Source organism: Bos javanicus, chromosome 18 (genome assembly GCF_032452875.1).
Source record: "Bos javanicus breed banteng chromosome 18, ARS-OSU_banteng_1.0, whole genome shotgun sequence".
In the NCBI taxonomy this organism is placed as follows: domain Eukaryota; kingdom Metazoa; phylum Chordata; class Mammalia; order Artiodactyla; family Bovidae; genus Bos; species Bos javanicus.
Window position 1 is genome coordinate 25,290,289 of NC_083885.1, and position 12,582 is coordinate 25,302,870.

General features: G+C 46.8%; 1 protein-coding gene across 1 annotated transcript in view; it reads left to right on the top strand.

The window, feature by feature from the left end:
• The first annotated feature begins 1,340 nt into the window (after window positions 1–1,340).
• CPNE2 (copine 2) overlaps window positions 1,341–12,582 on the top strand; it is a 55,012-nt gene continuing 43,770 nt past the window's right edge. The window contains exon 1 of the mRNA XM_061387286.1: window positions 1,341–1,497. The gene's annotated coding sequence lies outside the window, so the exon portion shown is untranslated. The remainder of the gene's footprint in view (window positions 1,498–12,582) is intronic.

The window sequence follows — 12,582 nt, forward strand, 5'->3', positions numbered from 1 at the left end:
ACAGGAGAGGGACTCTAGGGGTCAGATCAATCAGAAAAGGCTTCCTGGAGGAAGAGGGGCTGCAGCTGGGTCTAAGAATGATTCTGGATTGGTTTGCCCCACAGCAGGGCTGAGGGCTTTGAGGACTTTTAGGTGGAAGAAAGAGGAGAGAGTTTGTAGGAAAGAAGGATGGATGGGGGAGCAGGCAGGCAGAGAACAAAGCTCAGAGCCTTGGGGCTGTTTAACAGCCGCCCTCTAAGGCTGCAAAGTGCCAGTGACTCAGACGTGGAGGGAAGCTCGCTGGCTGCAGCGTGAGTCTCCCAGTTAACCCTCGCCTGCCTGGAATGGAAAACTCACAACCTAAGTGCTCCGGGTTAACTCCAGTCCCTGAGCCCTGGCGCCAAGGGCTTTGGACGTGGACTTGAGGTCCGGAGACCTGTCCTCCACAGTTTGGTTAAATGAGGCTCCTGTCTGGAGCACTGGACTGGGGAGAGGGGCGGGGGAGCAGGCACGGAAATACTGTCGATTGACCTGTAGCGCGAAATCAGTGCCTCTTATAGGGGAAAGAGGGCCACCGCCGAAGGATGGACTGGGCGCCAGGCTCTCAGGGGCCCGCCTAGTCGCCCTCCCGCTGCCTAGTCCCAGGCACCGTTCGAACTGTCTTTATCCCATTGTCTCTGTCAGAGAAATACGTATGTGTGGTATGTGTCATCTTCCACGTCCCTGGCGGCGACAAGAAAACGCCGAGCTCTTTTACTAAGAAAAAAAGAAAAAAGGGGAGGGGTGGAGAGAAAACACGGCGATCTCAGTGCTGTCAGTACAGCCCAGAACCAAACCCCGTGGTGCATCCCCCGAGGGCGCAGCGTTGAGTCCCACAGCCCTTGGGGTCGAGGCAGCAGGCGGCGCCCTACGGCCCCGCAGGCCCGGGCAGAGCCCACCCTCGGACCCGGGCGCACAGTGCAGGCAACTCAGAGGTGCCCGCAGCTCGGACGAGGCCGGCCTGGGGCGAGTGCGAGCCGCCTCGCGTTCCGATCCGCGGAGTCCTAGCGGGCAACGTTAGGACCCTCGGATTCCAGCCTCGAACGTTCGGATCCTGGGATCCCCGCCTCGAACCCACGGAGCCCCGAGGCGCTGGGAGCCCCGAGCACCAGGGCGCGCCAGCCGCGGTGTCCGAACCACCGGCGGCGGGCGGGACAGCGCCCCCGCTCCGCCCGTGGGAGCTCTCGCCCCTCCAGGAAGCGCCCGCCTCGCCTCCCATTTCCCGCCCCACGCCCGCCCCCCTCCTCGGCCGAGGGAGGAGCCCGAGCGGCAGCCAACGCCGCCGCCGCCCGCCCGCCCGGCCCGGGAGGAGGACCGGAGCGCACGCGAGCTGGCCATGGCCGCAGGGGCAGCGCCCTGAGCCCGTCCCGCGCCCACGGGCTCGGCCGAGCAGGGGAGCGCCCTGGGATGCCCCAGTGGCCCGGAGCGCAGGGAGCGGCAGCCGTGCGGTGACGGGGAGCGGCGCCCGCCGGACCCGCGGTGAGCGGGGGCCCTGGCGGGCAAAGGGGCGGGCTGGGGCCCGTGGCGCGAGGGCTCAAGTTCGGCCTGGGGGCTTGGCTTCTGGAGACAGTGGCGAGCTGGAAGGAAGCTGGGTTCGGCTTCGAGGGGCTGCGGAGCCCAAAGCCCCTGCCACGGGCTCGCATCCAGGCTCCGGTGTTTCGGTGACTCAGCTCCGACCCGGCCACGCGGGGGCGCCCTGGCGTCTTCCCGGACCGCGGGGATGCCGAGGGCAGGGTGCCGGGAGAACGGAGGTGCCCTCCGGGGTCCGAGCCCAGCCGCGTCCGCACCCTCCTACCTCGCCCGAGGACCCTGGGAGGAAGGGGGGGCGTCGGGAAGGTGGAGTCCCGCCACCGCTGCAGCTGCGGAAGTCTTGGAGTCAGGCTGGTTCGGGGCAGGCTCGGGGCGCTCCTCGCCAACTTTTGCCCTGCTCCCACCCGGGCCCACCACCCCCGCCTCCTCCCGCAGCCCGTGGGACCTGCTAGAGAATCAGCTCCCTGCCGGGGAAGGGGGAGTAAAGAGAGGGAGTGGAACTGGGCACCTTCCCAGAAGTCGGAGTGTGTTTGCAAACTAGTTTTTTCGTAAAAGCTGTCTGGCACCTGTGTGTTTGGAGAGGGGGGCGGGGAGGGAGGAAGCGTGGAAAAAGAGCAAGACCCTTTCTTCCTTCCAGGTCCCCGTCTCCCCGCAGCGCTGTTTCTTTGAAAAGATAGAGGGCTCTGACTTTCCTCTTCCTATTCCATCCCCCAGCCTCGTTGGACAAGCCTCTTTGGGGAAGGGGCTCCTTCAAAGGGGGCTGTGATTTGTGATTTGCCCAAGGTCACAGGTGGAACTCAGGGCTCTGGTAGCCAGGTGGAGGTGGTTCTTGCTGTTTGGGACTCCCTCTGGCCCTGTTACGTGGCGGGGGAAGTGACGAGGGGGTGGAGAATTGCCCCACTGACCCTTAGTTTTTGCTCCCCTAGGAATGTCAGCTGTCACTGAGGGATGGGGAACTTTTTCGGTTTCTTGGGGGTACCCACAGCTTCAGTCATTGGGGGGAGGAGCCAGGTTGTAACCTTCGGCAGCTGCAGCTGCCTCTGACCAGCCCTCATGGGGAGCTGGGGAGACCTGGGTCTGAACACCTAGCCAGCAGTGGGCCCCTGGCTGAGACCTTCCCTCTGAGTCTCCAGGTCATCATCTGTAAAATGGGCGGATTGTCCCCAGTCTATGCGTACAGAGGCAGGGTGTAAACATAAAGAGTGGTTTTATTGCAGTACCTTGATGTGGAGCCCAGAGTGGGAATGCCCCAGGCACGTGAGAGAGCTGGCCCGAGTGAGAGGGTCATCCAGGCAGTTTGCTCCGTGGAAAGAATCGTGGGCTAAGAAAGTGGATTCTTGGGTTCTGGCCCTCTGCCCTGTCCCTTTTTAGGTGCCTTGCCACTCCTAAGGCTTAAGGGCTTTTCCGGTGGTAAAATGAAGCAAAATATGACTCAATCCAGTTTACCCGGCTGCTGGGAGACTAGAACTGGGGGCAGGGGGCAGGTGTTCCGCAAAGTTGGGTGCACCGGTGGTCATGGGACCTTCCTCCCGGAGGCCATAAAATTTAAAAACTCAGGGATGTAAGAAGAGGGTCGGAGAGAGACCCTCAGTTTCTGTACCAGTAAAGTAGTGAGAGCACTACTCTACACCTTTATAATCTTTTAAGGGTGATTGTATTGTTCTCGAAAGGAAGCCGTGAGGATTAAATTCGACAACAGAGGGCTCATGCGCCAGCGCGGTGGCTGTCTGTAATAAGTGCTGGGTTAACGTTAACCGTGGTTATCATGGTTATGGGAATATTAGTAAGCCTGATGTGGGTTGCTGATTTGAGGATTCCTTCTGGGATTTTTTCAGGCCAGCTCGGCTCTTCTCTCTCCCACCTTCTTCCTGGAGAGAGAAGCCTCAGAATCCAGATGGCAGACTTTTAGGCTATTCCAGGGGCCGGTCCTGAGCAGGAAGGGGCCAATAGGCTGAAGAGAGCACCATGGGGGGGTGGTACATCCGGTGGGGTGGTCCCATTTCCCCCACCTTGGGCCGGCCTCCCAGGGCTCTAATGGGTGATGGAAAACAGAAGAGCGTTCTCTAGGAGTTCCCGCAGGAGCAGGGTCACCAGGCAAGGTCTGAGAAGCCATCAGCTGACGCCGGGGTCCCATCTGCCTGATGCTCGCCCCTCCTCAAATACTTGCAGGGTGGTCACTTCAGGAATCCAGCCCTCTCCAGCTGGGAGAATATGGCCTCAGAAAGGGGGCAGGGTTCCTTCCCCTCCTGCCTGCTCCCCCTCTACCACCACCACGGGACACAGGGTGGGCTCTTTGGGAGCTGGGAGGCCAGGTCACCCTAGGATCTGGGAAGGCAGCAGGTGGAGAAGATGAATCATGGCCTGCCCCCGTTCCCCAGAGGGAGGATGCGAGTCCCAAGGGGATTCAAGGCTTCCTGAAGTCCCACGGCACCTCATGGCTTCCAGACCAGTGTCCCCTCCCTTTGCTGGGCAACCCGGCCTCTGCTCTATGGTGAAGCCAAGGGCTCTGCAGGCCCATGGCCTGGAGCATTTCTCCACCCGCACCGAGATGAAACGACTGGCTGCTGATCCCTCCCTCACTATTGCATCACCTTGCCTAGTTTTTCTTGGGCTCTTGGCCACTCTCTCCCCTCATCTGGGGGGGCGGGGGTGGTGTGTGTATGTCAGCTTGTTCTCTGCCCTCCTCCCCATCGGGTCAGCTCCAGGGACGACACGGGCATCTTACGTCCATCCTATTCAGGGCATTTTCCCTGCACTTACAGGTGCTCGGTCGCTGTTGGAGAGATGGCTCAGTCTGCCCCTCCTTGTTGAATGGGTCTATGATGTTGGGTCATGGAACTCGGAAGAGTCCAGAGCTCACCCTCTGGGGACTCTGGGAAGATCCTTGTCTCACTGTGCTGAGTGCTGGGGCGGTATCTGAGGGCGGTGGCCCTGCCGATGGAGGAGGAGCAAGCGCTGGCCTGGGGGAAGGGAAAGGTGTGAGTCTGGGAGAGGTGAGATTCATCCAGCACTGATTGACCCTGGGATCTGGGGGAGGAGGGCATGGCAGCTGCTGACCTGGGTGGGTCATGGTTTGCAGACTCAGGGATCTGGGGTGTTCTAGGGAGAGTCACCCATCCTCCAGGTGACCTGGGCCACATTTTTTAATCTCTCTGGCCTCAGTTTCTTCATCTAGACATGCAGGAACTTTGCATTAGGAGCTCTTCCTTTGCTTTCTTCACATGGTTCTTAAAGGCAGCTATGAAAGGGCTTGTAAACTAAAGAGGGCTTTGCCCAGGTTTCCACCAGTGCCTTTGGCTCCCTGCCATGCAGGAAGGCTTTTCTCATCATGTAGCCATCTATTCGTTCCTCAGCAATGTTTTGTAATAGCATAATATGTCAAGGGTTTATTTACTGTTTTAGGTATGATTTGTTTATTCACAGACTTTAACAAACTTTTTATTTTATATTATAGTTGATTTATCGTATTGTGTTAGTTTCAAGTGTACAGCAAAGTGATTCAGTTATACATGTATCCATCCGTTTTCAGATTATTTTCCCATATAGGTTATTACAGAATATTGAGTAGAGTTCCTTGTGCTATACAATAGGTCCTTGTTGATTATCTGTTTTACATATGGTAGTGTGTATGTGTTAATCCCAACCTCCTCATTTATCCATCTCCCCCCACCCCCGACTGCCACACCTTTCCCCTTTGGTAAGTTTGTTTGCAAAGTCTATTTCTATTTTGTAAATAAGTTCATTTGCATAACCTTTTAAAATATTTTACATTTAAGTGATACATGATATTTGTGTTTCTCTGACTTACTTCACTTACTGTGATAATCTCTGGGTCCATCCCTGTTGCTCTGAATGATGGTAATAGGATAGGATCATGTGGTCGTTCTACTTTTAGTTTTTTTAAGGAACTTCCATACTGTTCTCTGTAGTGGCCGCTAGTTAGTTAGTTCAGTCGCTCAGTCGTGTCTGACTCTTTGCGACCCCATGAATCGCAGCACGCCAGGCCTCCCTGTCCATCACCAACTCCCGGAGTTCACTCAAACTCACGTCCATCGAGTCAGTGATGCCATCCAGCCATCTCATCGTCTGTCGTCCCCTTCTCCTCCTGCCCCCAATCCCTCCCAGCATCAGAATCTTTTCCAATGAGTCAACTCTTCCCATGAGGTAGCCAAAGTACTGGAGTTTCAGCTTTAGCATCATTCCTTCCAAAGAAATCCCAGGGCTGATCTCCTCAGAATGGACTGGTTGGATCTCCTTGCAGTCCAAGGGACTCTCAAGAGTCTTCTCCAACACCACAGTTCAAAAGCATCAATTCTTCGGCTCTCAGCTTTCTTCATAGTCCAACTCTCACATCCATACATGACCACAGGAAAAACCATAGCCTTGACTAGACGAACATTTGTTGGCAAAGTAATGTCTCTGCTTTTGAATATGCTGTCTAGGTTGGTCATAACTTTCCTTCCGAGGAGTAAGCGTCTTTTAATTTCATGGCTGCAGTCACCATCTGCAGTGATTTGGGAGCCCAAAAAAATAAAGTCTGACACTTTCCACTGTTTCCCCATCTATTTCCCATGAAATGATGGGACCGGATGCCATGATCTTCGTTTTCTGAATGTTGAGTTTTAAGCCAACTTTTTCACTCTCCACCTTCACTTTCATCAAGAGGCTTTTTAGTTCCTCTTCACTTTCTGCCATAAGGGTGGTGTCATCTGCATATCTGAAGTTATTGATATTTCTCCTGGCAGTGTTGATTCCAGCTTGTGCTTCTTCCAGCCCAGCGTTTCTAACGATGTACTCTGCATAGAAGTTAAATAAGCACAGTGACAATATACAGCCTTGACGAACTCCTTTTCCTATTTGGAACCAGTCTGTTGTTCCATGTCCAGTTCTAACTGTTGCTTCCTGACCTGCATACAGATTTCTCAAGAGGCAGGTCAGGTGGTCTGGTATTCCCATCTCTTTCAGAATTTTCCACAGTTTATCGCGATCCACACAGTCAAAGGCTTTGGCATAGTCAATAAAGCAGAAATAGATGTTTTTCTGGAACTCTTGCTTTTTCCATGATCCAGTGGATGTTGCAATTTGATCTCTGGTTCCTCTGCCTTTTCTAAAACCAGCTTGAACATCAGGAAGTTCACAGTTCACGTATTGCTGAAGCCTGGCTTGGAGAATTTTGAGCATTACTTTACTAGCGTGTGAGCTGAGTGCAATTGTGTGGTAGTTTGAGCATTCATTGGCATTGCCTTTCTTTGGGATTGGAATGAAAACTGACCTTTTCCAGTCCTGTGGCCATTGCTGAGTTTTCCAAATTTGCTGGCATATTGAGTGCAGCACTTTCACAGCATCATCTTTCAGGATTTGAAATAGCTTAACTGTCTGTACCAGTTTACATTCCCACCAACAGTGTAGGAGGATTCCCTTTTCTCCACATCCTCTCCAGCATTTGTTGTTTGTAAACTTTTTGATGATGGCCTGGCTGGTGTGAGGCGATACCTCATTGTAGTTTTGATTTGCATTTCTCTAATAATTAGCAATGTTTAGCATCTTTTCATGTACTTTTTAACCATGTGTACATCTTTTTTTTGGAGAAATGTCTGTTTAGATCTATTTTTTGATTGGGTTATTTGTTTTGATATTGAGCTGCATAATCTGTTTGTATATTTTAGAAATTAATCCCTTGTTGGTAGCATCATTTGCAAATATTTTCTCCCATTCTGTCTTTTTGTTTTGTTTATGGTTTCCTTTGCTATGCATAATTTTTTAAATTTAATTAGGTCCCATTTGTTTGTTTTTGTTTTTATTTTCATTACTCTAGGGGATGAATCAAAAAAAATATTACTGTGGTATGTCAAAAAGCATTCTGCCTATGTTTTCCTCTAAGAGTTTTATAGTATCAGTCTTAGATTTAGGTCTTTAATTGATTTTTATTTTATTTCTGTATATGATGTAAAAGAATTATTTTACATGTAGCTGTCCAGTTTTCCTGGCACCACTTATGGAAGAGCCTGTCTTTTCTCCATTATATTCTTATCTCCTTTTGTCATGGATTAGTTGGCCATAGCTGCATGGGTTTATTTTGGGGCTTTCTATCTTATTCCATTGATCTGTAAGTCTGTCTTTGTGCCAGTACCATACTGTTTTGATCACTGCAGCTTTACAGTATATTCTGAAGTCAGGGAGCCCAATTCCTCCAGCTCAGTTTTTCTTTCTCAAGATTGCTTTCGATTATCAGAGTCTTGTGTTTCCACACAAATTTTAAGGTTTTTTTCTTCTAAGTCTGCAAAAAATGCCATTGGTAATTTGATAGGGATTGCATTGAATCTCTAGGTTACCTTGGGTGCTATGGTCATTTTGGCAGTATTGATTCTTCCAATCCAGGAATATGGTATACCTTTCCATCTGTTTGTGTTATCTTCAGTTTCTTTCATCAGTGTTTATAGTTTTCAGAGCTCAGGTCTTTTGTTTCCTTAGGTAGGTTTATTCTTAGGTATTTTCTTCTTTTTGATGCAGTGGTAAATAAGATTGTTTCCTTAATTTCTCTTTCTGATCTTTTGCTTTTACTGTATAGAAATGCAACAGATTTGTATTATTTTTTATAGTGCAACTTTACCAAATTCACTGATGGGCTCTACTAGTTTTTTGGTAGCATCTTTAGGTATTTTGCAGTCAGACATGACTTAACAACTGGAAAACAACAACAAATGTATCATGTCACCCGCAAACAGTGACAGTTTACCTTTGCTGATAATTTGGATTCCTTTTTTTATTTCTCTGATTGCCGTGGCTAGGACTTCCGAAGCTATGTTGAATAAAAGTGGTGGAAGTGGACATCTTTGTCTTATTCTTGATCTTTCAGGGTTTTACTTTTGAGTATGATGTTAGTTGTGGCTTTGTCATATATGGCCTCTATTAAGCTGAGGTATAGTCCCTCTTTGTTCACTTTCTGGAGAGTTTTTATCATAAATGAATGTTGGATTTTATCAAAAGTGTTTTCTGCATTTTTGAGGTGGTCATATGGTTTTTATTCTTCAGTTTGTTAATGTGGTGTATCACACTGATTGATTTGTGGATATTGAAAAATCCCTGCATCCCTGGGGTAAATCCCACTTGGTGATGGTATATGGTATATGATCCTTTTAATGTATTGTTGGATTCACTTTGCTAGTATTTGTTGAAGATTTTTGCATCTATATTTTTCAGTGATCAGATCAGATCAGATCAGTCGCTCAGTCGTGTCCGACTCTTTGAAACCCCATGAATCGCAGCACACCAGGCCTCCCTGTCCATCACCAACTCCCGGAGTTCACCCAGACTCACGTCCATCGAGTCAGTGATGCCATCCAGCCATCTCATCCTCTGTCGTCCCCTTCTCCTCCTGCCCCCAATCCCTCCCAGCATCAGAGTCTTTTCCAATAAGTCAACTCTTCACATGAGGTAGCCAAAGTACTGGAGTTTCAGCTTTAGCATCATTCCTTCCAAAGAAATTCCAGGGCTGATCTCCTTCAGAATGGACTGGTTGGATCTCCTTGCAGTCCAAGGGACTCTCAAGAGTCTTCTCCAATACCACAGTTCAAAAGCATCAATTTTTCAGTGCTCAGCCTTCTTCACAGTCCAACTCTCACATCCATACATGACCACAGGAAAAACCACAGCCTTGACTAGACGGACCTTTGTTGGCAAAGTAATGTCTCTGCTTTTGAATATGCTGTCTAGGTTGGTCATAACTTTCCTTCCAAGGAGTAAGCGTCTCAGTGATACTGGCCTATAATCGTGTGTGTGTGTGAGAGAGATATCTTTGTCTGGTTTTAGTATCATGGTGATTGTGGCTTTATAGATGAATTTAGGAATGTTCCTTCGTCTGCAATTTAACTACACACACATATATACACACACACACACACACGTATGTGTGTGTGTGTGTGTGTATGTATGTGTGTGTGTATATATATTTGTGTATTTGTCTGCGCCAGGTCTTTGATCTTTGTTGTGTGATGGAGGATCTTCAGATCTTTAGTTATATCATGTAGACTCTCAGTTGCAGCATGTGTTAATAGGATCTAGCTCCCTGACCAGGGATTGAACAGAGCCACTTGCATTAGGAGCGTGGAGTCTTAGCCACTGGACCACCAGGGAAGTCCCTCCTCTGTGATTTTTTGAAATCGTTTCAGAAGGATGGGTATTAACTCTTCTCTAAATGTTTCATGGAACTCACCTGTGAAACCGTCTGGTCCTGCACTTTTGTTTGTTGGGAGTTTTGTAATCACAGTTTCAATTTCAATGCTTGTGATTGACCTTTCATGTTTTCTGTTTCTTCCGGTTCAGTTTTGGGAGACTGTATCCTTCTAAGAATTCATCCGTTTCTTCTAGGTTGTCCATATTATTGGCGTATAGTTACTCATAGTAGTCTCTTATGACCCTTTGTATTTCTGTGATGTCCATTGCAACTTCTCCTTTTTCATTTCTGATTTTACTGATTTTATTGAGCACTCCTGCTTTTTTTTTCTTGATGAGTCTGCCTAAAGGATTATCAATTTTCTCTTTTCAAAGAGAAACTAAAAGAAACTTTTAGTTTCATTGATCTTTTCTATTGTTTTGTTTATCTCTATTTCATTTATTTGTGCTCTGATCTTTATGATATCGTTCCTTCTGCTAAACTTTGGGTTTTGTTTGTTCTTTTTTTTCTAGTTGCTTTGGGTGTAAATTTAGGTTGTTTATTTGGCAGTGTTCTTGTTTCCTGAGGTGAGATTGTGTTGCTGTAAACTTCCCTCTTACAACTGCCTTTGCTGTGTCCCACATGTTTTGGATCATCATGCTTTTGTTTTCATTGTCTCTAGGTTTTTTTTTTTAATTTCTTCTGTGATTTCTTCAGTGACCCATTGGTCATTTAGTACCATATTCTTTAGCTTCCACATGTTTATGTTTTTACAGGTTTTTTCTTATAGTTCATTTCTAATCTCATAGTGTTATGGTTGGAAGATGCTTGATATGATTTCAATTTTCTTAAATTTATCAAGGCTTGCTTTATGGCCCAGCATATGATCTATCCTGGAGAATGTTCTGTGTGCACTTGAGAAGAATGTGTATTCTGCTACTTTGGGATGGAATACTCTATAAATATGAATTAAGTTCATCTGGTCTAATATGCCATTTAAAGTCTGTGTTTGTTTATCGATTTTCTGTCTGGATGAGCTGTTCACTGATGTAAGTGCATGTTAAAGTCCCCCCACAGTTACTGTTGATTTCTCCTTTGATGGCTATTAGTATTTGCCTTATAAGTTAAAATACTCCTATGCTGGGTGTATATACATTTACAATTGTTGTATCTTCTTGGATTGATCCCTTGATCATTATGTAGTATTTTTCTTTGTTTCTTATAACAATATTTTAAAATCAATTTTGGCTGACATGAGTATTCCTATTATATTCCAGCTTTGATTTCTGTTCACATGGAATACCTTTTTCTATCCCCTCACTTTCAGTCTGTTTGTGTACCCAGATCTGAAGTGGGTCTCTGTAGACTGCATATGTATGGGTCTTGTTTTTATATCCATTCAGCCAGTCTGTGTCTTTTGGTTGGAGCATTTAATCCATTTGCATTTAAGGTAATTACCAATATGTATGTTCTTGTTGCCATTTTGTTCATTGCTTTGGGATTGTTTCTGTAGGTCTTTTTTCTTCCCTTCCTCTTTTGTTCTTTTGTGATTTGATGACTATCTTTAGCGTTGTGCTTGGATTCCTTTTCCATTTTTGTGTGTACAGCTATTGTAGATTTTTGTTTTACAGTTCCCATGAGGTTTTGATATAGCAGTTTGGTATATAAACAAGACTGTATTAAGTTGCTGTTCTCTTAACTTCAATGTGTTTCCAAACATCCTGCATTTGTGCTTTCCTCACAGTTGCTGGTTTTGATGTCATATTTGTACATGGATGATTTCCTACCTTTACTCTATGTTTGCCTTCACCAGTGAGCTTTCCTGCTTGTGATTTTCTTGTTTCTAGTTGTGGGCTTTACTTTTCGCCCTAGAGAAGTTCCTTTAGCATTTGTTGCAAAGCTGGTCTGATGGTGCAGAATTCTCTTAGCTTTTGTTTGTCTATAAAGCTTTTGATTTCTCTATTGAATCTGGATAAAAGCCTTGCTGGTAGAGTATTGTTGGTTGTAGCTTTTTCCCTTTCATTACTTTAAATATATCATGTCCCTCCCTCCTGGCCTGCAAAGTTTCTGCTGAAAACTCAGCTGATAACCTATGGGCATTCACTTGTGTTATTTGTTGCTTTTCCCTTTTTGATTGTAATATTTGCTCTTTGTCTTTAATTTTTGTCAGTCTGATTAATATGTGTCTCAGTGTGTTCCTCCTTGGGTATATCTGTACGGAACTCTCTGTGCTTCCTGGACTTGGTGACTGTCTCCTTTCCCATGTTTTAGAAGTTTTCAGCTATTATCTCTTTAAATGTTTTGTCATACCCCTTCTCTCTCTCTTCTTCTAAGACCCTTATAATGTGAATATCGATGCATTTAATGTTGTCCCAGAGTCCTCATTTTTTTTTTCATTCTTTTTTCTTTATTCTTTTCCAAGGCAGTGATTTCCACCATTCTGTCTTTGAGCTCACTTATTTATTCTTCTGCCTCATTTATTCTGCTATTGATTTCTTCTACTGTATTTTTTCTTTTGGTTATTATATTGTTTATCTCTGCTTGTTTGAATTTTCTTTGTTAAACATGTCTTATATCTTGTTGATCTGTGCACTCCATTCTTTTCTCAAGATCTTGGATTATCTTTATTATCACTACTCTGAATTTTTTCAGGTCAGTTGCCTATCTCTGCTTTACTTAGTTGTTCTTCTGGGGTTCTATTTTGTCCCTTCATCTGAAACATATTCCTCTGCTGTTTCATTTTATCTAACTTGCTGTGTCTGCAGTCTCACAGGCTGCAGGATCATAGTTCCTCTTGCTTCTGGTGTCTGTCCCCATCTCGTCGTGGCTGCTTCTTTGTCTTTGGAGATCTTCTCTTCGTAGATTCCACTTCTTTCTTGTCA